Source organism: Scyliorhinus torazame, chromosome 12 (genome assembly GCF_047496885.1).
Source record: "Scyliorhinus torazame isolate Kashiwa2021f chromosome 12, sScyTor2.1, whole genome shotgun sequence".
Lineage (NCBI taxonomy): Eukaryota > Metazoa > Chordata > Chondrichthyes > Carcharhiniformes > Scyliorhinidae > Scyliorhinus > Scyliorhinus torazame.
In genome coordinates this window covers 166,115,681-166,142,180 of record NC_092718.1, presented here as the reverse complement: position 1 = coordinate 166,142,180, position 26,500 = coordinate 166,115,681, and positions in this window count along the sequence as shown.

Genomic DNA, 26,500 nt, shown 5'->3' with positions numbered 1-26,500 from the left:
TTATACTGAGGGACTGAGTATAACCTGTGGATTATACTGAGGGACTGAGTATAACCTGTGGATTATACTGACGGACTGAGTATATCCTGTGGATTATACTGAGGGACTGAGTATAACCTGTGGATTATACTGAGGGACTGAGTATAACCTGTGGATTATACTGAGGGACTGAGTCTAATACTGTGGATTATACTGAGGGACTGAGTATAACCTGTGGATTATACTGAGGGTCTGAGTATTACCTCTGGATTATACTGAGGAACTGAGTATAACCTGTGGATTATACTGAGGGACGGGGTATAACCTGTAGATTATACTGAGGGCCTGGGTATAACCTGTGGATTATACTGAGGGACTGAGTATATCCTGTGGATTATACTGAGGGACTGAATATGACCTGTGGATTATACTGAGGGACAGAGTATAACCTGTGGATTATACTGAGAGACTGAGTATAACCTGTGGATTATACTGAGGGACTGAGTATAACCTGTGGATTATACTGAGAGACTGAGTATAACCTGTGGAATATACTGAGGGACTGGGAATAACCTGTGGATTATACTGAGGGCCTGGGAATAACCTGTGGATTCTACTGAGGGACTGAGTATATCCTGTGGATTATACTGAGGGACTGAATATGACCTGTGGATTATACTGAGGGACAGAGTATAACCTGTGGATTATACTGAGAGACTGAGTATAACCTGTGGATTATACTGAGGGACTGAGTATAACCTGTGGATTATACTGAGAGACTGAGTATAACCTGTGGAATATACTGAGGGACTGGGAATAACCTGTGGATTATACTGAGGGCCTGGGAATAACCTGTGGATTCTACTGAGGGACTGTGGAGAACCCGTGGATTATACTGAGGGACTGAGTATAACCTGTGGAATATACTGAGGGACTGAGTATAACCTGTGGAATATACTGAGGGACTGAGTATAACCTGTGAATTATACTGAGGGACTGAGTATATCCTGTGGATTATACTGAGGGACTGAGTATATCCTGTGGATTATACTGAGGGACTGAGTATAACCTGTGGATTATACTGAGGGACTGAGTCTAATACTGTGGATTATACTGAGGGCCTGGGTATAACCTGTGGATAATACTGAGGGACTGAGTATAACCTGTGGATTATATTTAGGGACTGAGTATAACCTGTGGATTATACTGAGGGACTGAGTCTAATACTATGGATTGTACTGAGGGCCTGGGTATAACCTGTGGATTATACTGAGGGACTGAGTATATCCTGTGAATTATACTGAGGGACTGAATATAACCTGTGGATTATACTGAGGGACTGAGTATAACCTGTGGATTATATTGAGGGACTGAGTATAACCTGTGGAATATACTGAGGGACTGAGTATAACCTGTGGATTATACTGAGGGACTGAGTATAACCTGTGGATTATACTGAGGGACTGAGTATAACCTGTGGATTATACTGAGGGACTGAGTATAACCTGTGGATTATACTGAGGGACTGAGTATATCCTGTGGATTATACTGAGGGACTGAGTATAACCTGTGGATTATACTGAGGGACTGAGTATAACCTGTGGATTATACTGAGGGCCTGGGTATAACCTGTGGATTATACTGAGGGACTGAGTATATACTGTGGATTATACTGAGGGACTGAGTATATCCTGTGGATTATACTGAGGGACTGAGTATAACCTGTGGATTATACTGAGGGACTGAGTATATCCTGTGGATTATACTGAGGGACTGAGTATAACCTGTGGATTATACTGAGGGACTGAGTATAACCTGTGGATTATACTGAGAGACTGAGTATAACCTGTGGAATATACTGAGGGACTGAGTATAACCTGTGGATTATACTGAGAGACTGAGTATAACCTGTGGATTATACTGAGAGACTGAGTATAACCTGTGGATTATACTGAGGGACTGAGTATAACCTGTGGATTATACTGAGGGCCTGGGTATAACCTGTGGATTATACTGAGAGACTGAGTATAACCTGTGGATTATACTGAGGGACTGAGTATATCCTGTGGATTATACAGAGGGACTGAGTATAACCTGTGGATTATACTGAGCGACTGAGTATAACCTGTGGAATATACTGAGGGACTGAATATAACCTGTGGATTATACTGAGGGACTGAGTATAACCTTTGGATTATACTGAGGGACTGGGAATAACCTGTGGTTTATACTGAGGGCCTGGGAATAACCTGTGGATTCTACTGAGGGACTGTGGAGAACCCGTGGATTATACTGAGGGACTGAGTATAACCTGTGGATTATACTGAGGGACTGTGGAGAACCCGTGGATTATACTGAGGGACTGAGTATAACCTGTGGATTATACTGAGGGACTGTGGAGAACCCATGGATTATACTGAGGGACTGAGTATAACCTGTGGATTATACTGAGGGACTGAGTATAACCTGTGGATTATACTGAGAGACTGAGTGTAACCTGTGGAATATACTGAGGGACTGAGTATAACCTGTGGATTATACTGAGGGACTGAGTATAACCTGTGGATTATACTGAGGGACTGAGTATATCCTGTGGATTATACTGAGGGACTGAGTATAACCTGTGGATTATACTGAGGGACTGAGTATAACCTGTGGATTATACTGAGGGACTGAGTCTAATACTGTGGATAATACTGAGGGACTGAGTATAACCTGAGGATTATATTGAGGGACTGAGTCTAATACTATGGATTATACTGAGGGCCTGGGTATTACCTGTGGATTATACTGAGGGACTGAGTATATCCTGTGGATTATACTGAGGGACTGAATATAACCTGTGGATTATACTGAGGGACTGAGTATAACCTGTGGATTATACTGAGGGACTGAGTATATCCTGTGGATTATACTGAGGGACTGAATATAACCTGTGGATTATACTGAGGGACTGAGTATAACCTGTGGATTATACTGAGGGACTGAGTATAACCTGTGGATTATACTGAGGGACTGAGTCTAATACTGTGGATTATACTGAGGGACTGAGTATAACCTGTGGATTATACTGAGGGACTGAGTCTAATACAGTGGATTATACTGAGGGACTGAGTATAACCTGTGGATTATACTGTGGGACTGAGTATAACCTGTGGATTATACTGAGAGACTGAGTATATCCTGTGGATTATACTGAGGGCCTGGGTATAACCTGTGGATTATACTGAGGGACTGAATATAACCTGTGGATTATACTGAGTGACTGAGTATAACCTGTGGATTATACTGAGAGACTGAGTATAACCTGTGGATTATACTGAGGGACAGAGTATAACCTGTGGATTATACTGAGAGACTGAGTATAACCTGTGGATTATACTGAGGGACTGAGTATATCCTGTGGATTATACTGAGGGACTGAATATAACCTGTGGATTATACTGAGGGACTGAATATAACCTGTGGATTCTACTGAGGGACTGTGGAGGACCTGTGGATTATACTGAGGGCCTGGGTATAACCTGTGGATTATACTGAGGGACTGAATATAACCTGTGGATTATACTGAGTGACTGAGTATAACCTGTGGATTATACTGAGAGACTGAGTATAACCTGTGGATTATACTGAGGGACTGAGTATAACCTGTGGATTATACTGAGGGACAGAGTATAACCTGTGGATTATACTGAGAGACTGAGTATAACCTGTGGATTATACTGAGGGACTGAGTATATCCTGTGGATTATACTGAGGGACTGAATATAACCTGTGGATTATACTGAGGGACTGAATATAACCTGTGGATTCTACTGAGGGACTGTGGAGAACCTGTGGATTATACTGAGGGCCTGGGAATAACCTGAGGATTATACGGAGGAACTGCGTATAACCTGTGTATTATACTGTCATGTGAGAGTATCTTTAAGAAAAGGGTCTTTATCAAATAGCTCTTGTGGATGTACCTTTTAGAAACAGGGGCGAAATTCTCCCCCAACGGTGCGATGTCCGCCGACTGGCGCCAAACACGGCGCCAATCAGACGGGCATCGCGCCAGCCCAAAGGTGCGGAATGCTCCGCATCTTAGGTGGCCTAGCCCCAACATTGAGGGGCTAGGCCGACGCCGGAGGGATTTCCGCCCCGCCAGCTGGCAGAAATGGAGTTTGTTGCCTCGCCAGCTGGCGCGGAAATGCGGCGCATGCACGGGAGCGTCAGCGGCCGCTGTCAGTTTCCCACGCATGCCCAGTGGGGAGAGTCTCTTCCGCCTCCGCCATGGTGGAGGCCGTAGCGGAGGCTGAAGGGAAAGAGTGACCCCACGGCACAGGCCCGCCCGCGGATCGGTGGGCCCCGATCGCGGGCCAGGCCACCGTGGGGGCACCCCCCGGGGTCAGATCGCCCCGCGCCCCCCCAGGACCCCGGAGCCCGCCCACGCCGCCTGGTCCCGCGGGTAAATACCAGGTTTGATTTACGCCGGCGGGGCAGGCAATTTCTGGGCGGGACTTCGGCCCACCCGGGCCGGAGAATCCAGCGGGGTGTCTCGCCAACCGGCGCGGCCCGATTCCCGCCCCTGCCCAACCTCCGGTTCCGTAGATGTCGGCGGGGGCGGGGCGGGATTCACGGCGGCCTACGGCCATTCTCCGACCCGGCGGGGGGTCGGAGAATGACGCCCCAGGTGTTTATCAAATAGCTTAGCTGCAGGGATGTCAGAGTGTGGGTGGACCTGAGATGTCTGTCTGCTTTAACTTTCGTTTTTGAGCTGGAAGCTACAGTGTGTGTTTAGTTTGGTTTTCAGAGTTGGTGCTGCGTCCAGCCAAACAAGATGTAATTTTGATCTCTCTCTGCATGAAAAGAATGTCTTCAGATCAGTTGCTAATTTATAAGTGATAACTGCTCTCAGTAAAGAATTTAAATCTGTTGTTGTTGTTAAAGAGAGTATTTGTCTTATGGATGTTGCTAGCAAAGATTAAGGGTTACTTATAGAAGTACTTTATCCTTTGGAGGAGAGTATTTGAGTTGATAGTTGCTTAGATGTTTACTGTGTGTTTATAAAATGTTATCTGGATTCATAGAAAAAACATTGCTTTGTTTTCAAAGTACTTTAGATCTCTGTTGCATCACATGTGTAGAGTGGGCCATTGTGCTCCCCATAACAAAAATCTATTAAAATGTGTGTGTCCATGATACACTTTGGGGGTCTCTAAACCTGGGCCCGTAATAATGCGGAGGGACTGAGTATAACCTGTGTATTACACTGAGGGACTGGGTATAACCTATGGATTATACTGATGGACTGAGTATAACCTGTGGATTATACTGAGGGACTGTGGAGAACCTGTGGATTATACTGAAGGCCTGGGAATAACATGTGGATTATACGGAGGAACTGAGTATAACCTGTGGATTATCCTGAGGGACTGAGTATAACCTGTGGATTATACTGAGGGACTGAGTATAATCTGTGGATTATACTGAGGGACTGGGTATAACCTGTGGATTATACTGAGGGACTGGGTATAACCTGTGGATTATACTGAGGGACTGAGTATAACCTGTGGATTATACTGAGGGACTGAGTATAACCTGTGGATTATACTGAGGGACTGAGTATAATCTGTGGATTATACTGAGGGACTGGGTATAACCTGTGGATTATACTGAGGGACTGGGTATAACCTGTGGATTATACTCTGGTACTGTGGCGAACCTGTGGATTAGATAGTAGAGACTGAGTATAACCTGTGGATTAATTTGTAGGAGCCGTCTGTAACCTGGGGACTGAATTTTACCTCAGTTGGCAGCTTCAATTTGTGGAGATTTACTATCAGCCTTTGTAACATTACCAAATTATTTTTCACGTTCCCTATTTGCAGCTCTGGGAACTGGAGGGGAGAGGGGTAAGGTGGGTACATCCATTGGTGATGTTCCATGGAGGTACCAATGACATAGGCAAGACAAGGAAGGAATTTCTGCATTGTCAGTTTGAGGATCTAGGCACCAAATTAAAAAACTGAACTTTAAAGGTAATAATTGCTGGATTATTACCTGATCCATGTGCAAATTGGCATAGGAGAATTAAGACGAGAGAAATGAATGGATGACTGAAAGACTGGTGTGGGTGAAGTGTTTCCAGGTCCATGGGGCACTGGCATTGGGGCAAGTGGGATCTGTCCTGATGGGACGGTCTGCACCAGTAACATGCTGTGGTGCATGTTCTAGCGAGCTGCATAACTGGGGAAGTAGTGAGAGTTTTAAACAGAATAGTGGGGTCAGGGGAACAAAGAGGGGAAGATGTGGGCCGGGATTGTCCCGCCAGCAGCGGGATTCTCCAATCTGCCAGCCAGCCAATGGGGTTTCCCATTGTGGGCAGCCCCACGCTGTCGGGAAATCCCCGGGTGTGGGTTCCGGCGCAACGGAGAATACCGCCAGCAGAGAATCCAGCCCGTGGTAAACCAAAGAATCAAATCAAAGCAAGAGAGGAAGGTACTAATATGGGAAATGATAAACAGGCCGTGGCAGCAGGGACATGGAGTACACATCTAAGAGTAAATTAGCAGGTTAGGCTAGTGGGGTACCGCAGGGATCGGTGCTAGGATGTCAGCTATTCACAATATATATAAATGATTTAAATGAGGGAACAAAATGTAATATCTCCAAATTTGCAGATGACACGATGTTGGTGGGAGTCTGAACTGTGAGGAGGATGCAGAGATTCTTCAGTGTGATTTGGACAAATTGAGTGAGTGGGCGAATGAATGGCAGGTGCAGTATAATTTGGAGAAATGCGAGGTTATCCACTTTGGTAGCAAAAAACAGGAAGGCAGACTAATATCTGAATGGCCATAAATTAGGAGAGGGGAATGTGCAACGAGACCTGGGTGTCCTCATGCACCAGTCACTGGAGGTGAGCATGCAGGTACAGCAGACGGTAAAGAAGGGAATTGGTATGCTGGCCTTCATTGCGAGAGGATTCGAGTGCAGGAGCAGGGGTATTTTGCTGCAATTATACAGGTCCTTGGTGAGGCCACACCTGGGATATTGTGTTTGGTCTCCTTGGGCGAAATTCTCCGGAAACGGCACGATGTCCGCCGACTGGCGCCCAAAACGGCGCAAATCAGACGGGCATCGCGCCGCCCCAAAGGTGCAGAATGCTCCGCATCTTTGGGGGCCGAGCCCCAGCATTGAGGGGCTAGGTCGGCGCCGGAGGAATTTCCGCCCCGCCAGCTGGCAGAAAAGGCCTTTGGTGCCCCGCCAGCTGGCGCGGAAATGACATCTCCGGGCGGCGCATGCGCGGGAGCGTCAGCGGCTGCTGACAGTTTCCCACGCATGCGCAGTGGAGGGAGTCTCTTCCACCTCCGCCATGGTGGAGACCGTGGCGGAGGCGGAAGGGAAAGAGTGCCCCCACGGCACAGGCCCGCCCGCGGATCAGTGGGCCCCGATCACGGGCCAGGCCACCGTGGGGGCACCCCCCGGGGCCAGATTGCCCTGCGCCCCCCCCCAGGGACGCCGGAGCCCGCCCGCGCCGCCTTGTCCCGCCGGTAAGGTAGGTGGTTCAACTTACGCTGGCGGGACAGGCATTTTGGTGGCGGGACTTCGGCCCATCCGGGCCGGAGAATCGAGCGGGGGGGGGGGGGGGGGCCGCCAACCGGCGCAGCGCGATTCCCACCCCCGCCAAATCTCCGGTGCCGGAGACTTCGGCAACCGGCGGGCGCGGGATTCACGCCAGCCCCCGGCGATTCTCCGACCCGGCGGGAGGTCGGAGAATTTTGCCCCTTATCTGAGGAAGGATGGGCGTCATTCACCGACCCCCCGCCGTGTCGGAGAATGGCCGTTGGCCGCCGTGAATCCCGCCCCCGCCGAAGTCTCCGCTCTAGGAGATTGGGCGGGGGCGGGAATCGGGCCGCGCCGGTTGGCGGGACCCCCCGCTGGATTCTCCGGCCCGGATGGGCCGAAGTCCCGCCCAGAATTGCCTGTCCCGCCGACGTAAATCAAACCTGGTATTTACCGGCGGGACCAGGCGGCGTGGGCGGGCTCCGGGGTCCTGGGGGGGGGCGCGGGGTGATCTGAATGATTCCTTATCATTCTATCCTCACACAGGCTTGATTCTCAAGAAAGACAAAGACCCAACAGAGTGTGGGTCGTATCGACCTATCTCACTCTTAAACGCGGATGTTAAGTTACTTGTCAAGGTGCTGCGGCTGGAGCCCTGCCTCCCAGAGGTAATCTCGGAGGATCAGACAGGTTTCATTAAGGATTGACAAATGTCGGCCAATATTTGTCACCTGCTAAAGATTGTCCATGTCCCCTTCTCGGTGCCTGCACTGGAAGTGATTGTTTCCCTGGATGCCGAAAATGCATCTGATACCATGTAGTGGGAATATCTGTTTGAGATTCTTGGGAGGTTCGGATTTGGCCACAAGTTTATTTTCTGGATTCGACCACTGTATTGGGCTCCCACTGCTAGTGTTCATACAAATGCTCTGAACTTTGGTTATTTCCAGTTGAATAGGAGCACAAGACAAAGGTGTCCATTGTTTCCGCTCCTGTTTGCTTTGGTAATAGAACTGCTCACTATAGCGCTGATGGAATGGAATAAATCGGGGAGGGGTAGAACATCGGGGGTTCCTTAACATGGATGACCTACTTCTCTATATTATGGACTCAGTACGCTTCATAGACAAGATAATGAAGCTGCTTAGGATTTTTGGCTCCTATTCTGCTTACAAGTTGAAGTTGGACGAGAGTGAATGATTCCCGGTCAACGCCGGGGGTAGGAGAGCCCAACTGGAGATGCGACCTTTTCTCTCTGTCAAGACGAGTTTTCATTATCTGGAGGTCTGGGTGGCCCACAATCGGGCCTCGCTTCATAAATTAAATTACACTAATCTGGTTGATATTGCCAAGTCAGATTTACAGAGGTGGGATAACCTCCTTCTGTCCTTGGCGATCAGGGTTCAGACTATTAAAATGAACTTGCTGCCCGCCAAGGTTTATATTTTTTAATACCTCCCTATTTTTCTCCCCAAGTCCTTTTTTGTAAAAGTAACAAATTAATGTTATCCTTTATTTGGAAGGGTATGACTCCAAGCCCCGTGGGCTTTGCTCCAAAGAGACAGACAATCAGGGGGCTGGTTAACCACACTCATACATTCTGGTCCTGTGCCAAGTTGGTAAGCTTTTGGGTCTTTTTGTTCAAAACCATATTAGAGATACTCAATGTCGATCTGGAGCCATGTCTGCTGGTGGCCATATTTTGGGTATCAGACTCGCCAGTGCTTCTGATGGGGGTGAAGGCGGATGTCCTCGCCTTCGCCCCGTTCATAGCCCAGAGATGAGTTCTGTTTGGGTGGAGGTCTCCTACTCGGCCGAGCTAGGTGACCTCATGGGCGAAATTCTCCGTTATCGGCGGAAAATCCGCCGATTGGCGCAAAGAACGGCGCAAATTCGACTTGCGTCACGTCGGAAAAATGGGTCGATAGTCTCCGGCCCGAAATGGGCTAGCAACGACGTAACGGGATCCGCGCTTGCGCAGTGGTTCACGCCGTGCAGCGTCATACGCGCCGCACGGCGTGACGGCTCATAAGGCCGCGCTGCTCCCCCCCACCTGACCGGAACACCCGACCGGAACACCCGACTGGATGGCTGGCCGCCGCTCAGCCCCGAGGATCGAGTCACAGGATGTGGAGGCACTCCTGGACGCGGTGGAGCAGAGGAGGGACGCCCTGTATCCCGGGCACGGCCGCAGAGTTGCCCCACGCCACAGCCGGCGTCTGTGGAGGGAAGTGGCAGAGGCCATCACCGCTGTGGCCCTGACACCACGGGCAGGCACCCAGTGCCACAAGAAGGTGAACGACCTCGTCAGAGCAGGCAGGGTGAGCCTCCCCCATATCCCCTCTCCCCATATCCCCCCTCCCCCATATCCCCCCTCCCCCATATCCCCCATATCCCCCCTCCCCCATATCTCCCTCCCCCATATCCCCCGTATCCCCCCTCCCCCATATCCCCCCTCCCCCATATCCCCCCTCCCCATATCCCCCCTCCCCCATATCCCCCCTCCCCCATATCCCCCCTCCCCCATATCTCCCATATCCCCCCTCCCCATACCCCCCTCCCCCATACCCCCCCTCCACCATATCCCCCCTCCCCATATCCCCCCTCCCCCATATCCCCCCTCCCCCATAGCCCCCATATCCCCCTCCCCCATATCCCCCCTCCCCATATCCCGCATATGCCCCCTCCCCCATATCCCCCCTCCCCATATCCCCCTCCGCCATATCCCCCCTCCCCCATATCCCCCCTCCCCATACACCCCTCCCCCATATCCCCATATCCCCCCTCCCCCATATCCCCCCTCCCCCATATCCCCCCCCACCCATATCCCCCATATCCCCAAGTGAATCCAGCCTTAACCTTAACCTCTGCAATGCACGCGCAACCGATGGCGTGCATTTATATACCTGCCTAATAGTGTTGCCTTTTACCCCTGCTACCCCCCCCCCCCACAGGATAAGCGCGCACACAACAATAGGGAGCATGTGAGGACTGGAGGAGGCCCCGCTGATGAGAGGCCACTGACCGAACACGAGGAAAGGGCCCTGGAACTGGCTGGCGGACCTGAGGACCGGGAGGTTGCTGATGCAGAGGTCGGGGGCGTACTAGCAAGTGAGCCACCGACAGCCCGTCCCCTATCCCCCCTCCCCTATATCCCCCTCCCCCATATCACCTGATCACTGCCTGATGTCTAACCATGCATGCTTCATTGTGTATCGCAGGACCAAACGTCCAGGCACCCATCCCCGCAGATGCAGACCGCCCGCAGGATGCCCCTCGGAGGCCACGGGAGACAGAGAGACCCGGACCCTCTAGCATGTGACGCCTGCAGGATGCCCCTCGGAGGCCACGGGAGACGGAGAAACCCGGACCCTCCAGCATGCGACGCCCGCAGGATGCCCCTCGGAGGCCACGGGAGACGGAGAGACCCGCACCCTCCAGCATGCGACGCCCGCAGGATGCCCCTCGGAGGCCACGGGAAACAGAGAGACCCGGACCCTCCAGCATGCGACGCCCGCAGGATGCCCCTCGGAGGCCACGGGAGACGGAGAGACCCGGACCCTCCAGCATGCGACGCCCGCAGGATGCCCCTCGGAGGCCACGGGAGACGGAGAGACCCGCACCCTCCAGCATGCGACGCCCGCAGGATGCCCCTCGGAGGCCACGGGAGACGGAGAGACCCGGACCCTCCAGCATGCGACGCCCGCAGGATGCCCCTCAGAGGCCACGGGAGACGGAGAGACCCGCACCCTCCAGCATGCGACGCCCGCAGGATGCCCCTCGCACACCACGGGAGACGGAGAGACCTGGAGCAACAGGGAGACGACACACCCGTCACGTGCGGGAGCGACCACCCAGCGACGAGGGGGGCAGCCACAGGCCCCCGTCACATCCGAGCCAGGACACCACTACCCAGGACACCACTACCCAGGACACCACTACTCGGGGCAGCACTACCCGGGACAGCACTGCCTGGGACAGCACTGCCCAGGACACCCCTACCCGGGACACCACTACCCAGGAAGACGAAATACCGGACAGTGACTCAGAGTGGATGGGTGGAGACGAACCCCCACCCCAAAGTGCCATGGACTCAGAGTGGGACGAAGAGCACGACACAACGCCACTGCTGTCACCAACACCCTCCACCATCGCAGAAACACTCACCACGGTTGGGCACTTTAGTGATGAGGCGTCTGGTACACTCACTGGTGCGCACAACACAGCTGTCCCGGTACAGCAGGTGGAGGTAGGAGCAGCAGAGGGGCCGGGCGGTCGGAGGGCAGCCCAGCCCAAGCGAACATCTGCCACCCAGATGGATCCCGGGTTCCTGCAGTTACCACACCCACACATAGATCCGATGCAACCACCGACCCGGAGACGAGCGAAGAGGATGACGGGCGGCTTGCGGCGGCTGCAGTCGCAGGTGGAGGAGTCCACCTGCGTCCAGGAGCTGGGAGTGGTGCCGGTCATGCGTGCCGCCCAGGCCGACACCGCACGGGTGGCGTCCGCGGTGGAGGCAATGGTTGCGATGGTGTCAGACATGGGGAACGGTTTGCGAGGCCTGGGTCTTTCCGTGCAGGCGGCGTCTGTGGCCCAGGAAATGGCTGCCCTCTCACAGGAGGCCATGAGCCAGTGCCAGCGCCAGATGGCAGAGGCGCTCAACGCCATAGCTCAGTCTCAGCAGGCCATGGCCCAGTCTCTGCAGGCCATCGCTGAGGGCATCGGCGCCAGTGGCCATGTGCGAGCCGGCATCGCACTGTCACAGACAGGGTTTGCCAACCCCCTGGGCTCCATGGCTGCAAACCTGCAGACCCCTGTCGATACCAGCATGGGCCTCCAGGACTGGCCGCGCCACATGTCGGGGGGGCGTCGGATGGCCAGTCCGATCGCATCCCCCACCCATGTAGAGGCCTGGGGGTCATCGGGCACCCCGAGGGAGGAGGAGGTGGTGTGGTCCGTCCCAGCTCCCCCTGTAGGGGAGGTCCCGGTACACCGCGACACCTCGGACTCCCCCCCTTCCGTCCCAGGTGCATCGGGTGGGCAACGGGCAGGACAGGCTGGCATCTCGCCATCCCAGTCGCCCGGGCCGCAGCCTGGCCCATCTAGGACGCCCCAGGAAACGGCCGCCAAAGGGATCCAGTGTCAGAGGGCAGGAATCACAGGAGTCCACCTCCAGTTCTGCTGTACCGTCTGGGGAACCACGTAGACGTAGTCAAAGGGCCCGTAAGGCCAAACAATTAGACACTGAGTAAGTTGGCACGGTTGCAGGGCACAGATGAGTTTTAGGGGCTAGGGCACGTGCATGAACTCCTTTGGTTATTAAAGTCAATGTTACACCTACAGAAGCTGCCTTTGTGCTCTGTCCAAAGTGTGCGGGGGTGTCATGTACGTTGAGCGCAAGTGTGTGTGTGAGGGGTGGTCTTACCTCAGCCCCAGGTGAGTCTGCCCCCTTCCCCCTGGGCTGCCATCAACATCCCCCGGGCAGAGGACGGGACCGTGCGCTGCAGTGTCACAGCCGCATGCAGGGATGGTCCGGGTGGATGGTGGTACTGTGGCCATGGGTCAGACATAGTCCAACGATGTAGAGCCAGGAGCTCACCGCAGGGCGGGTTGTCATCATCCTCCATGGCCTGCAGTAGACACGCGTCCACTGGCAACTGTGTGAGCCCGGCCCGTTGTGCCGCAGGTGGATCGGCAATGGGGGGGGTGGTGTGCATGCGGGTGGGGTGGGTGGGGTTGGGGAGGGGGGTGAGGGTGCTGGGTGGGTGGATGGGTGGAGGGTGTGGGTGGTCGGCTGTTGCCATGGTGTGCGGTCTGTGGCCATACTACCCGATTCCCACGCCCATCTAGTCAGTGAAGCGGGCGTCTATCAGTCTGTCCCGTGCCCGCTGGGCCAGCCAGTAATGGTGGACAGCCACCCGCCTGTGTCTACCCCGTCTGCCCTGACCATTACTCCCATCCCCCTCATCTGGGAGGTCTGCGCCTCTTCCTGCTGCTCATCCACTCCACCCTCCTCTGCCTGCGGCACATCGCCCCTCTGCTGGGCTATGTTGTGCAGGACGCAGCACACCACAATGATGCGGCCGACCTTATCTGACCGATACTGGAGGGCGCCCCCAGAGAGGTCCAGGCACCTGAAACGCATCTTCAGCATGCCAAAGCACCTCTCTATCACTCCCCTTGTCGCTACATGGGCATCATTGTAGCGGTTCTCCGCCTCATTGCGTGGCCTCCGTATAGGCGTCATCAGCCACGATCACAATGGGTAGCCCCTGTCGCCCAGCAACCAGCCCCTCAGCCGGGGATGGCGTCCCTCGTACATGCCGGGGATGGATGACCGCGACAACACGTATGAGTCGTGTACACTGCCTGGGTGACGGGCGCAGACGTGCAGGATCATCATGCTGTGGTCGCAGACCACCTGTACGTTCATCGAATAGGTCCCCTTCCGATTGGTGAACACGGCCCTGTTATCTGCAGGTGGCCGCACGGCGACGTGCATCCCAGCGATCGACCCTGGACCATGGGGAACCCGGCCACGGCAGAGAAGCCCATGGCCCGGGCACCTTGGCTGGCCCGGTCCACCGGGAAGCGGATGTAGCGGTGCGCCATGGCATATAGGGCATCTGTCACTGCCCGGATGCACCGGTGCACCGATGTCTGCGATATGCCGGACAGGTCCCCACTCGGTGCCTGGAATGACCCCGTTGCATAAAAGTTCAGGGCCACCGTAACCTTGACGGACACGGGGAGAGGGTGTCCCCCGCCAGTGCCACGTGGTGACAGGTGTGCCAGCAGGTGGCAGATGTGTGCCACGGTTTCCCGCCTCATCCGGAGTCTCCTCCTGCATTCCCGGTCTGTGAGGTCCTGGTATGACTGCCGGGGCCGGTACATACAGGGCGCCCTCGGGTGCCTCCGTTGCCGTGGGGCAGCGACGTCCTCCTCCCCCTCCTCGTTCTGTCGGTCAGGTGTCCCTCCAGCCTGGGCGGCTGCCGCCTGCCCCTCTGTGGCAGCTTGCGCCGCCTCGCTGGCACGCTCCTCCTCCTCCTCATCCAGGGCAACATAGACATGAGCGGCTGCCGCAACGGCGGCCAACATCGCTGCATGATCGGAAACTATGACGGCCTGGGGGGGGGGGGACCGACGACATGTCATCATTGCCCATATCCCCTCCTCCCCCCAGCCAGGTGGCATGGACCGCATGGGTCCAACTGTTGGAGGCTGGCACCTGGCCAGGTGGACCAACTCACTTGCCCTCGCATGTCCCCTCCCCGGCACGGACCCCGCCCCCAACCTTCACCCCGGCACGGACCTCCCCCCCCAACCTCCAACCCGGCACGGACCCCCCCCAACCTCCACCCAGGCACGGACCCCCCCATCCCCCTCCCCGGCACGGACCCCCCCCCCACCTCCACCCTGGCACGGACCCCCCTCCCCAACCTCCACCCCGGCACGGACCCCCCATCCCCCTCCCCGGCACGGACCCCCCACCCCCCCAACCTCCAACCCGGCACGGACCCCCCCATCCCCCTCCCCGGCACAGACCCCCCCCCCAACCTCCACCCCGGCACAGACCCCTCCCCCATCCCCCTCCCTGGCACGGACCCCCCCCCCACCTCCACCCCGGCACGGACCCCCCCATCCCCCTCCCCGGCACGGACCCCCCCCCCACCTCCACCCCGGCACGGACCCCCCCCCCAACCTCCACCCCGGCATGGACCACCCCCCCAACCTCCACCCCGGCACGGACCCCCCCATCCCCCTCCCCGGCACGGACCCCACCCCCAACCTCCACCCCGGCACGGACCCCCCCCCCAACCTCCACCCCGGCACGGACCCCCCCATCCCCCTCCCCGGCACGGACCCCCCCCAACCTCCACCCCGGCACGGACCACCCCCCAACCTCCACCCCGGCACGGACCCCCCCCCCAACCTCCACCCCGGCACGGACCCCCCCATCCCCCTCCCCGGCACGGACCCCCCCCCAACCTCCACCCCGGCACGGACCCCCCCCCAACCTCCACCCCGGCACGGACCCCCCCCCAACCTCCACCCCGGCACGGACCCCCCCATGCCCCTCCCCGGCACGGCCCCCCCCCAACCTCCACCCCGGCACGGACCCCCCCCCCAAACCTCCACCCCGGCACGGACCCCCCATCCCCCTCCCCGGCACGGACCCCCCCCAACCTCCACCCCGGCACGGACCCCCCGTCCCCCTCCCCGGCACGGACCCCCCCTAACCTCCACCCCGGCACGGACCACCCCATCCCCCTCCCCGGCACGGACCCCCCCCCACCTCCACCCCGGCACGGACCCCCCCCAACCTCCACCCCGGCACGGACCCCCCCCATCCCCCTCCCCGGCACGGACCCCCCCCCAACCTCCACCCCGGCACGGACCCCCCCCCAACCTCCACCCCGGCACGGACCCCCCATCCCCCTCCCCGGCACGGACCCCCCCCAACCTCCACCCCGGCCCGGACCCCCCATCCCCCTCCCCGGCACGGACCGCCCCCCCCCCAACCTCCACCCCAGCACGGACCCCCCCCAACCTCCACCCCGGCACGGATCCCCCTCCCCGGCACGGACCCCCCCCCAACCTCCACCCCGGCACGGACCCCCTCCCGGCACTCCCCCGGAGCCCAGCCTACTCTAACCAGCCCCCCCCCCCCCCCCCCCCGCCGCACACACACACACACAACCCAAGACACACCTCTCCTCACGCATTCAGACTGCGGCCACGCCATCGCCTGCCCAGAGCCAACCCCCCAGGCCGTCACTCACCTCCACGCTGGTCGGCGTGAGCCTGGAGCACAGGGTCACGCCGATGAAAAGGAGGTTTAATTTACGTCGACGTGAACGGTCATCACGTCGACGGGACTTCGGCCCATCCGGAAGGGAGAATATCGGCAGGCCGAAAATCGGCTGCCTTGCGCAGACCTGTGACATTCTCCGCGGCAGCGGCGCCATTACCGCCCCGCCGACTTTTCTCCCTTCGGAGACTTCGGCAACCGGCGGGGGCGGGATTCACGGCGGCCAACGGGGTCGGAGAATGACGCCCCATGTCTTTTCTACATTTGGAGAAAGTTAAGTACACCATCAAGGGGTCGGTAGAAGGGTTCTACCTAAGATGACAGCCATTCATTTCCTTTTTTAAGGAGCTAGTCACCGTCAGCTGTTAGGGGTTTCGTTTAATTTTGGGGGTTAATGTTAATATGTGTTTTTTCTTGGTTTGTCTCTTCTGTTGTGTAATTTGGGTAAATTGTTTTCGATGGTTTTGTTGAACATGGAAAATTTTGAATAACATTTTTTAAATATGTTGGAAGAGCTGAGTATTTTGTTATACTGCTCCTCCCTGCTGCCTCCTCTGTTGTAGAGATTAAAGCAAGTCAATAGCCATAGTTGCTTGTAGTGAGCCACATGTGTACACTGTGGGGCCACATTATTTCAGTGCAGTTCAGAACAGTCATTATCTGAAGGCAAATGGTATGTTGGCCTTCATTGCAGAGCACGTGAGTACAGGAACTAGGATGTCTTATTGTAGCTGTACAGGGCCTCGATGAAACCGCACCTTAAGTAATGTGTGCTGTTTTGGTCTCATCTAAGAAAGCATATATTTACCAGAGATACAATCCAGCGACGGTTTACCAGACTGATTCCTGGGTTTTCAGAATTGACGTAGGAGGAGAGGTTGGTTGACTGCATCTGTACTCGCCCAAATTTAGAAGAATGAGAGGGGATCTAATTATATCATATAAAATTCTGACCGCGTGGACAGCCTGGATGCAGGGATGTTGTTTTCCCTGACTGGGGAGTCTTGAACAAGTTGTCGTCCATCTAGGACTGAGATGAGGAGAAACATCTTCACTCAGAGGATGGTGAACCTGTGGAAGTTTCTACCCCAGAGGCTGTGTAGGCCAAGTCACTGAGTACATTTAAGAAGGAAATAGATAGATTTCAGGGGCGGGATGCTCCGACCCCCCGTCGGAGAATACCCGGGGGAGGCACGAATCCCACCCCGCTGCTCCGATGCCGGCTGCTGTATTCTCCGGCGTCATTTTCCAGGCAGCGGCGGGATTACCGCCACGCCGGCCTCCCCGGCGATTGTCCGGGCCCCGATGGGCCGAGCGGCTATCCTTTTTTGGCCAGTCCCGCTGGCGTGAATCATTCGCCTCACACACCGGCGGGACCAGGCAGGTGAGTATGCGTGGGCGGTCCTCGAGGGGGGGAGGGGGGGGGCACGGGGGGATCCGACCCCGGGGCGGGGGGGGGGGGGTTGCCCACAGTGGCGTGGCCAGTGATCGGGACCCACCAATCTGCGGGCTGGCTTGTTCCGTGGGGGGGGCTTCTTTCTTCCGCACCGGGCCCATGTAGGGCTCTGCCATATTGCCCGGGAGCCAGCTCGGAGAAGAGAACTCTCCGCGCTTGCACGAAAATACGGCGGCCGGTCTACGCATGCGCGAGTTCACGCCGGCCATTCCGCGCATGCGTGAACTCACGCCGGCCCTTCGCCGCCGGGTGGAGCGGCGCCAACCCCTCTGGCGTCCCCTAGCCCCCGAAAATGCGGAGAAGTCCGCACTTTCGGGGGCTGTTGACGCCGGAGTGGTTGGCACCGGTTTTCCCGCCAGCATGGGGACTTAGACCCCAGAAGGGAGAATCCCAGGCCTGGACTCTAAAGGTGCCAAGATGTATGGGAAGAGCGTGGCAGATTGATGCTGTGATGAAGGATCAGCTTGATCATATTGAATTGAGGAACAGGTGGGGAGGGCCAAATGAACTATTCCTGCTTCTATTTTCTCTGTTTCTATGTTTTAGGTGGAGATAGAGGAAAGGATATCCAGGAGAACTTAATTCCTTGTTCATCTGAAGGACAGCAATCCTGACAGTGTAGCACTCCTTAAGTGCTACATGAATGAGCCATGCTTATGCTCAAATCTCTGGACAGGGTCTCGAATCAACCCCCTTGCTTAGTGTTGAGTGCTACTCACTGTGCCACAACTGACATGAGCCATTCGTCCCTTTTCCATAACTTGTATTACAACCGCATTAAAAGAAAAAATCTCTCACTCTTTGAACAAAGAAAATACAACAGCTAGCAAAGGGAACAGTAACAGATGGGGGAAGCTGAAACAGAGAACATTTCTGTATAACATACATATTCAGACACAGGGTGCCACGGACCTCCCATCAGCAACACGATGGGAGATCAACTGATGACGTTCTATAAAGAGTGCCAGAATAATGTTCAAATGGAAAAAAACCTAACTGTACAACATTGAGGCAACACCAAGACTTGCAACACATAGGGAAGGCCACGATGGTACAGTGGTTAGCACTGCTGCCACACAGCGCCAGTGACCCCAGTTCGATTGCAGCCTTGGGTGACTGTCTTTACGGAATTTGCACGTTCTCCCATGCCTGCATGGGTTTCCTCTGGGTGCTCTCGTTTCCTCCCACAGTCCAAAGATGTGAAGGTTAGGTTGCCGGGATAGGGCTGGGTGGACTGTGGCGTTGGCCTAGGTAGAGTGCTCTTTCAGAGGGTTGTGCACACTTGATGGGCCGAATGGCCTCCTTCTGCACTGCAGTGATTCTATGATGATTCTAAAATGATAAAAAAAACAGCCGAGGAGATGACATGAAGAATATTTCACTGATGTGTCCATGTGTGTTCACCATTGGCATCTCCAGAACATTCTCGAAGACTTTACTTACTGTCCTTAAAGATGAGCTTAAAAACAATATGTTAAAAATGACAGCTCCAGCACTTTTAAACAGTCAAAGTTACAATTGTCTCAGTTCTCAAATAAAACAATGGAGTAATATTGGCTTTGTGCAATAGTGTAAAAAGGCTCATAGGTTGCTTGACATCTCTCCTGATTGTTAGTTCCATTATAGTCAAAGACTTAACAGACCAATTTCTCGCTGTATTATGTCAACAAAGCGATCATTGACAAAACACGTCTGTATTTTAATTCAGGCGACTAGATGCTTGGAGGGATTTAGTATCAAGTTGGTAAGTGGTTAAGGAAATCCTGCTGATTGCAACTTCTATCCTTAAAATGGTTAGAACTTGTGAAACTTAATGAACAGATGTTACATTTTGCAGCATTTTAAATTGTTTCGTTGTAAATAAAGTTAATAATTGCAATTTCTGCAGCATACGATATAACTAACTTGCAGAACCTTTTTTTTGCCACTTTGGGTTTTACGAAGCTTAGATGACAGGGTGAAAGGTTACTTGGTGGGATCAAAGATTATAGAGAATAGGGGCTGCTGCCCCTCCTTTTTAACGACTGCTTCCTTCCTCCAGTCGACCGGCTTTCAACAACCTATCTTGATGTGACTCCATTAATTTATCACATTGCTTTCACTCTTGATGTTGGCCTTTTCTATGAGCCCTAGCTGACCTCTCTGAGTAAGGGAAGGCATCATATGAAGGGGACTGTGCATAGGCTGAACTGCAAGCACAACGGGCAGGATTCTCTGTTTGGGAGACTGAGGGCTGGATTCTCCAATTTTGAGGCGATGTCCAGAGGAAGTGTTTAGTTTTATGATGAAAAAGTCAGCGCCGCTCCCTCACCGATGCTCCGCCCAGTGGTTCGAGTTTCCATTGTGGCCACTATTCGTTTTATCTGCAAGGGTCGGAGTTAGTGCAATAGACCCTGATAGCTGGAGCTGGGGGGCGAGCAGTTGCGCCACGTAAACCTGCCGGCGTTCCCGACAGAAACGGCCGGAGAATTGTCAGGTCCATGGCCTCGCATGTGCATGGCGACGACCTGAAGTGGTCGCGCCGTACAACATTGCGCCGGCCTCGTGCGGACCCAGCCTGCTAGATAGTGCCCCCTTGTAACCCCCCTCACCTTCCCGGAACCACAAGCCACCAGTCCCCCCAGCCTCCGCCAAAACCCTCACGGCCAGCTTAACGGCTCCCCTCCCCGACTGTGGAAGCGCTGGACGCAGTCCGCAGCCTCCACAAGAGGTTGACGAAAGCTCAGAGCACATGCGTCCCACGCCGTCGGGAGTCAGCCCATCGGGGGGGGGCAGGGGGGGGGGGGGGAGCATCGGGGGAAGGCCTTCAGGTGACGTCCTGAGGCAGTCCCAACGGCGTGTTGCGTACTTACCAATGATGCTGTTTTGGAGGGAGCGGAGCATCCAAAAACAGGCACCGCCCCCGATTTCGGCGTCAAAAGGAATTCTCCGCCCGATCGCCAAATACGATTTTGGCGTTGGAAAGCGGAGAATCCCACACTAAGTGTTGACGCTGGGACTGAATTGTGTGTGGTTCGCATTTCCATTGTGGCCGTTATTTGTTTTATTGCTCGGGTTGGAGTTAGTGCAATAGAGCCTGATAGCTGGAGCTGTTTTTCAGCGCTCGACTTACCACACACTCACTACAGCCACCAAGGTGGCTCACATAAGAACTGCCCCCCGAGGTTGGGAGTCCAAGGTGAACCCACAACTCCATGCCAGTAAGGAGCAGTTGAACACCCAATTTCCATGTGTGGGCCGCTGACCCACGCCTGCCCTCCTGAACACCGTCTGGGAGGTTGTGGCAGAGGCAGTCAGCTTGCCAGCCTCACACGGAGGAGACAGCTGGTGATCCGGAGGGGTAACTCGTGAGGTTTCGGCCCTGAGAGGGGCAGCTAACCAAGGAGGGCTCCAAAGATCACAGTGCAGGTGTCCTCTGGGTGGGGTGAGCTCTGCTGATCCCCTGATTCCTGTGCAGTAGGCAGGGATCTGAAGAGTGCCAACACCTGGTGGGGCCCGATTGGGCCTGGCCACACCCATCTTCTTGATAATACAGCTGGGATATGAGGGTGTCCAGAGCGGTGGCCTGTGTGTCCTCCCAGATGACCAGAGGCTTTCTGAGTATTCAAAGGACACAGGCAGAACTCACCAGGAGCCTGTAAGTAACAACAAAGGGATACGTTTATAAGACAGGCTGTACTGATTGCAGTTCGAGCCAGGCCACGCCAATCCTGAGGGGGACATCCGAGTCCATGCACTCAGCACCATATTGCTCCCCACTACTGCCCTGCCTCAGGCAACCATCCCACCCTCCCCACCCCACCCCCCAGCATGCCAGACAGTTTTCAATGTTTTTTTGAGTGTTTTTCTAGCCTCCCACTCCCCCTCCGCAGCCATGGCGATCAATCCCCATTTGTAAATACTTGTAGTACTTTGCACCCGCGAGACATCCACCTGAGAGGGGCAGAGCATCACAAAAGGGCGGAGCATGAAGTGTCCAAGCCTCTGGCTTGACGTCACATTTCAATGCATGAAAATGGCGCCGGTGTGGGGCGCAAAGCTAATTTTCGCTGCCAGGGAGGGGTCTGAGCACGGCACCCGATTCAGGCGTGGACCTCGATTTTTGCCAGACGCCCGATTCTCCGACCAATCGCGATTTGCGTTTTGGCCTCGCGAACGGAGAATCCAGTTATTGAACTGCTGCAGTTTCCTGATGATTCAGCGATTGACAGTAGTACATAATGAATCACTGGTGATTCAGTGGCAAGAGTCTATATATAGTGGATCCCTGTGAGTTTGTGGTAATACGTGATTAGATACTTGATTCTATAAAATGGGAGTGAATATAAAAGGGTTTGAGTTCATTGGATTTTATACAGTGGAAGTGACTGGGCAAGAAGATTGATTTACTGGATTTTAAAATACAAACCTGACCACCTAAACATAATTTTAATTGTCCAATTCAGCAGCATTCCTCCTTCCTTAACTTTTGAAGATCTTGCTACATGAGGGAGACATCAGGAACTTGGGTCCAGAAATGGGATCGAAGATGTAGCAGCCAATTTAGGGGTTAACAAGCTGAGGGAAAAACTGCTAGCATAGAGTCAGTGGGATACGTCTACACCTGGTCTGAATTATATGGTCTCATAAACTCATTAGTGGGAATACACAGGATACCCATGTTCAGCTAGGCTGATTCACTGAGATCCATTGTCCTTCGGGACACTCTTGTTTGACCAGCCATTAATCCATTACAGAGTCTGATGGTCTCTTTTGTCTGAAATGGGATGTTAGTTGCATATCAATAGCATGGCTGAGTCCTTTTGTATAAACGGGAGTGGGAAATCAAACAGCCAAGACAACGATAATGGGTACAATAATGGGCACGCCAGGAGAGAACCCTGTTTGAGGGACTGGGCAGAGCACAGAGATAGGAAGAATCCTATTTGAAAGAGGGAGAAGGATTTGAAAAGCCCCAGAGAGAGGTCATGGAAAACTGTTCCAGAGACAGGCTCTCGAAAAGGGTTCTGAACGAACTTCACTAACAGAAGAAATATTCCTTCATAAATGCAAGAATCACTTTTGTCTGTCTATGTAATTGGAATGAGAGCTGCATGTTCCTTTGAAGTGCTGTTTAATGGGAACACATGTGTTATGGGTTAAGAAACTACATGTAATATGTTATTGTTAGGTTTGAAGTTTAAATAGTGTGTTTCTTTTGTTTTAATAAAGTTTATTTATAAAATAACTAAGTCATATTTTTTATATTATCACTCCTGGAACTGGATTGGATTGGATTGGATTTGTTTATTGTCACGTGCACCGAGGTACAGTGAAAAGTATTTTTCTGCGAGCAGCTCAACAGATCATTAAGTACATGAGACGAAAAGGGAATAAAAGAAAATACATAATAGGGCAACACAACATATACAATGTAACTACAAAAGCACTGGCATCGGATGAAGCATACAGGGTGTAGTGTTAATTAAATCAATATTTCTGCACTGCATTAAAACTTAAAAACTTTGCCACTCTGGTACAGTATCTTGGGACCTGCTGAGAGCTGACCAGGGATCCGTAACAATCTTGATTTCTTATTATCAACCAGGGACCTTCCCAAGTGTGAAAACCTCCTGTCTGATACTTGACAATGCATGTTAGCAGGTTCGTCAAACGCAGCTATTTATATTCCTGTCTTCATTTAATGTCATTACCTGATGTACACACAAACACATAGACACACACACCAACACGCCATATGCAAACATACACACACACCCTACACACACATGGAGGCAGACACACATGCAAACACACATCAAAACACAAACACTACACACAGCCAGACAAACACATATACACAGACACACCACACACACAAACCCTGCACACGGACACACACAGAAAATACACCACACACAGCCACAGACACACACCCTACACATACACAGACAAAAACACACGACAGACACATGCACAAAGACACTGAAACACACACACAGACATACACATGCACATGTTTGAACAGAGGCCAGTGGATGGCAATTTGGATGGATTCCTGACTAGTGTTTCCCACCTTAGCTGAGTGACACTGATATTATTGTATGCCAGGCTAGTTCAGATCACAGGTCAGCAATTGGAAAGACCCCTGATCGATATAATTCAGCATCACACTCACATTATCAATCAATAATAATAATATTTACCATTGTCACAAGTAGGCTTACATCAACACCACAATGAAGTTACTGTGAAAATCCCCTAGTCACCATACTCCAGTGCCTTTTCAGGTACACTGAGGGAAAATGCAGAATGTCCAATTCACCTAACAAGCACGTCTTTCGGGACTTGTGGGAGGAAACCGGAGCACCCGGAGGAAACCTTCGCAGACACGGGAGAACGTGCAGACACCACACAGACAGTGACCCAAGCGGGAATTGAACCCGGGACCCTGATTTGCCTCATCTTGACTCCTGCGTTTTCTCACTTGATTGGCACACTGTATTATGGACTTTTCTCCTGCATCTGGAGTTTACCTGACCCGGGGGTTCTTGGTGCAGGCAATGGGTACCTGCAATTGCACTAACATCCCTCAACTTGACAAGCACCAATTAAAGAGTTCTAATTTTAAACTGTACATCAACTGTGTTTAATTATAGTCAAGTGAAGGGCATTCATCTGGGCTTCATACAAAGAGACCCATACTTAAACTATGATTGAATTCGGAAATGTATGCTTGTAATGCTTCACATTAAATAAATATTAAAAAAAATAAATAAATGTAGAGTACCCAATTCATTTTTTCCAATTAACGAGCAATTTAGGCATGGCCAATCCACCTACCCTGCACACCTTTGGGTTGTGGGGGCAAAACTCACGCAAACACAGGGAGAATATGCAAACTCCACACGGTCAGTGACCCAGAGCCGGGATCGAACCTGGGACCTCGGCGCTGTGAGGCAGCAACGCTAACCACTGCATCACTGTGCTGCCCCACTGTAAACAAATACAAGACTCAGTCAAGATTAGCTCCCGTATTAGTCTTCACCAACTGAATTTCTGAAACAGAACACTTATTGTTGGAAATGGGGTGAAAAGTGATTGGATGAAGCTGAGAACAAGTCAGGTTGTAATCAGCAAGATGTCCACCATCAGACAGAGAAATTATTGTGAAACCCACAGTATTTCTACGACATTCCCATCTCTGAGTCGCTGAATAGGCCAATTTTCAGAAGTTTCCAGTGTGCGTTTTTTAAATTAATGTCGTCCAAACAAATGATTATTTCAGATTGACGGTCACACACTCTGCTGCCACCTTATGGATTAGGCTTGGTTCAATCTGTTCTCCTAATAAAATAATTAGCAACCTGACACCTTTAAGATCCTTTGCAGCAAGTAAGCTGCATCAAAACCCTTTGGCTCTGGTTGTTTCGTCCAACTTCAATTAACTCATCATATAATGTGTGTTTTATGTGAGAGATGTGAAATAATTCTAATTTGGGAGGCTGGTTGAGACACCAAAGGTCAAAGCATTATTTCCCCTGAGTTTCCATTGATCTCCTCAATGAAGTTACAAGATAATTGTGAGAACCCAAAGGAAATTCAACCTCAATCTTGGGTCAAATGGCTTGTTTTGTCCTGTACGTTATTTGGCCTTTGGGTGGATGGGCTCTTTCTGCACTGTACGCTCATTCATCTTTGGATCAAATGGACTGTTTCTGTACTGCTGGGGAACAGACACGCTTAATAAATTATGGCGCACAAAGACTCCGTGAGACAAATAGAGTGAAGTCGATGAGGCTTTATTAAGCGTGTCTGTTCCCCAGCAGCCCGATAGTAAACTGGCCTGCGGGGGAAGGCACCGGCTTCTTATACTTCGCCTTCAGGGCGGAGTATGAGGTCAACGGCCAACCAGGACCCGGGATCTGTCAGCCAATGACATTAGGGCTTCCAGTCCCACATGACCCCCAATACATACTACCACACGCTCATTGACCCTTGGATCGAATGGGCTGCTCCTGTACAGTGTGCTAATTGACTTTTGGGTCGAATGGGCTCTTTGTGTACAGTACACTCAATGAACTGTGCACACATTGACCTTTGGTGAAAGGGACTCTTTCTGTACTGTATGCTCGCTGACCTTTGGTTCGAATGAGCAGTTTCTGTACGATACGCTTGTTGACCTTTGGGTCAAATGAGCTGATTCTGCACTGTACTCGTTGACTTCTGGGTTATATGGGTAATTTGTGTACTGTGCGCTCATAGACTTTCGGATCAAATGGGCTGTTTCTGTACTATGCTCTCGTTGACCATTGGTTCAAATGGGCTATTTCTGCATTGTGTGTTACTTGACCTTTGGGTCGATTGAGCTGATTTTGTGCTGTGAACTCATTGACCTTTGGGTCGATTGAGCTGATTTTGTGCTGTGAACTCATTGACCTTTGGGTCGATTGAGCTGACTTTGTGCTGTGAACTCATTGACCTTTGGGTAGATTGAGCTGATTTTGTACTGTGAACTCATTGACCTTTGGGTCGATTGAGCTGATTTTGTACTGTGAACTCATTGACCTTTGGGCTGATTGAGCTGATTTTGTACTGTGAACTCATTGACCTTTGGGTCGATTGAGCTGATTTTGTGCTGTGAACTCATTGACCTTTGGGTCGATTGAGCTGTTTTCTGTGCTGTGAACTCATTGGCCTTTGGGTCGATTGAGCTGATT